This window comes from Hippocampus zosterae, chromosome 7, assembly GCF_025434085.1.
Source record: "Hippocampus zosterae strain Florida chromosome 7, ASM2543408v3, whole genome shotgun sequence".
NCBI lineage: Eukaryota > Metazoa > Chordata > Actinopteri > Syngnathiformes > Syngnathidae > Hippocampus > Hippocampus zosterae.
The window spans coordinates 4,345,250-4,347,048 of NC_067457.1; the positions used below are offsets into that span (position 1 = coordinate 4,345,250).

Consider the following 1,799-nt stretch of genomic DNA (forward strand, 5'->3'; position numbering starts at 1 on the left):
GCGGATGGTGGAAGTGTCAGAAAATGGCCTAATCGTGTACGAATGGGAGTCTCGACGGGTGAACTCCGGTTCAAGTCCGGGTCTTCGCTTACTCATTTAGATTTTTTTTACCTTCCCGGAAGTGACGTCACAACCGGAAACCTATTTAAACGGCGACAACGAGGCAATCATTCTTTCTCACCTTCGATAGCCTCCGCTCGGCCTCACGCTGCTCCTGCTCCGCACGCCAGTCCACAAGATCACGCAGAAGCCCAACAAGGTGACTTTTTACTCTTTAATAGCCTCTTAAAACGCTCACATTTCCTCACTTTGAATGGAAAGCAGCACGTTCAACGTGCTCGCACCTGGCAAACATGCAAAGCAAAAATGTTTGCTCGAGCATTGCAATTAACGTCTCCTGCGACCTTGCAACAAACGTTTTTTCTCCAACTTCCTAGGAAAGCTACGTTCGCCGAGAGGGTAAGTAGACAAAACTCAATTCTAAATTTTCTAAATTCACAAACAGAATATTTGTGCATACTAATTGTGCCTTTTCTGTTCACAGGTACAAATCTTCAAATCGCGTCTAAAATGGCACACTTGCTGTGCGTTCCAATGTGCAATTTAAATTGTGAACCATTTGGAGCAAGCCCAACTAATTTGTCTTTTCGATCCACAGGTTTTGCATCTTCTACAGAATGGCCACATCGACTGCAACAAGGTAAAACTGCCACTTTTGAATACATATCAGACTAAATCCCAAATGTGTCTATTCTCATTTCTGTCTACGCAGGCTCACCTCGACAGAATGACTCTCAAAATGGCTGCCATCCTGTGGCGTTTGGGTCTCCCAAATATCGGGGTGCCCAGTCACACGCTTGGAAGGTTTGAATATTAAAGAGTCGAGAGCTAACGTTACCCGTCTTTCAGGTCACCGTGCTGTCGAAGAAGCGTCCAGCTCTGCTCTCTTCACAAGTGAAGCCAACTAACTTTTATAGAGGTGGACATGTGCGAATACTCGTAATTACAAAAGCACATAGTTGAGCACAGGTGTCAAATCCAGTAATTTGAACAAAAATTTGTTTAACCACAGGACGAGCTCCAGAGAGCTGGTTGAGGTGGCTGTGGCTAAAATCAAACGGTGACGGGGCTCCTTTCTTGCTCTCTCGCACACTGACAAATGATCATATTTGCTGTCCGGCTTTCAACGACCTTGCTGATGATCTGATCATTTGAATCGGGGAAACGGGCGGGAGAGTGACGCTCAACATTGCGTTTGTCCCGCTCTTATCCACCAGGTGGTGCTGAAGAACCACGTTGTGAAGTCGAGTCGTCCACAAGGTTTGGGCCTGTCGCAAAATTCCAAAGTCCTGGAACTCGGGGCGTTCTGATTGGTTATGCAAATGAGAGCCTCGACGTGATTTGTGGTTGCCAAATTGGGCGTGGTTTGGGCGAACTTTGCAGAAATTTTTCCAAGTCCCACTTGAGTTTTGAGGTGAGAGCTGCACTTCGGTCACACCAGGCACCAGACAGTCTTTTCACTGTTCCCGTCGGTTTCACATGACCCAAAAGCTCAATTCTTGGAGTTTTGAGTCATGTGGAGACTAACGGGAGCTAAGGCGTGTATACCTCTACACCACCAGTGCTGATGACTTGAACTGCGCCCATGGTGCTTTTGGCCTTCACTTTCGAGAGGTTCCTGTAAAAAGGAGCTGCTCGGTGCAGGGTTCGAACCGGGGTTGCCTGCACCGGACACCGGTGTGAGGAAGGGTGAGGGAGGGGGATTCATACACAAAAGTCTGCCTCTTGGTTCTATTATA

The 1,799-nt window shown here is 47.4% G+C and overlaps 1 long non-coding RNA gene across 1 annotated transcript; it reads left to right on the forward strand.

Annotated features, from left to right (window-relative positions):
- The first annotated feature begins 514 nt into the window (after window positions 1-514).
- LOC127603485 (uncharacterized) lies at window positions 515-834 on the forward strand. Its single transcript, XR_007963066.1, has 2 exons — window positions 515-584; window positions 659-834. It is a non-coding gene; the product is annotated as an uncharacterized LOC127603485 (long non-coding RNA).
- The last annotated feature ends 965 nt before the right edge of the window (window positions 835-1,799 follow it).